Genomic DNA, 205 nt, shown 5'->3' with positions numbered 1-205 from the left:
ACCAAAAAGATACAATACCCGTATAACAGAATGATTATTGAAGCTGATACTGCAATGAAATTCAATTGAGTGCAGAAAGAAGTCCACGGTTTATACTGATATCAGAGCCGCAACCTGAGGAGACAGTTATGAGAACAACAAAGCTTATCTCTGTGTAATATTCTCAAAATGGGTTCACACTCAGGCAAGATCATTGTGGTGGCTC

This window comes from Penaeus monodon, chromosome 19, assembly GCF_015228065.2.
Source record: "Penaeus monodon isolate SGIC_2016 chromosome 19, NSTDA_Pmon_1, whole genome shotgun sequence".
Lineage (NCBI taxonomy): Eukaryota > Metazoa > Arthropoda > Malacostraca > Decapoda > Penaeidae > Penaeus > Penaeus monodon.
The sequence above is the reverse complement of the archived record's forward strand: the minus strand, read 5'-3'. Positions refer to the sequence as shown.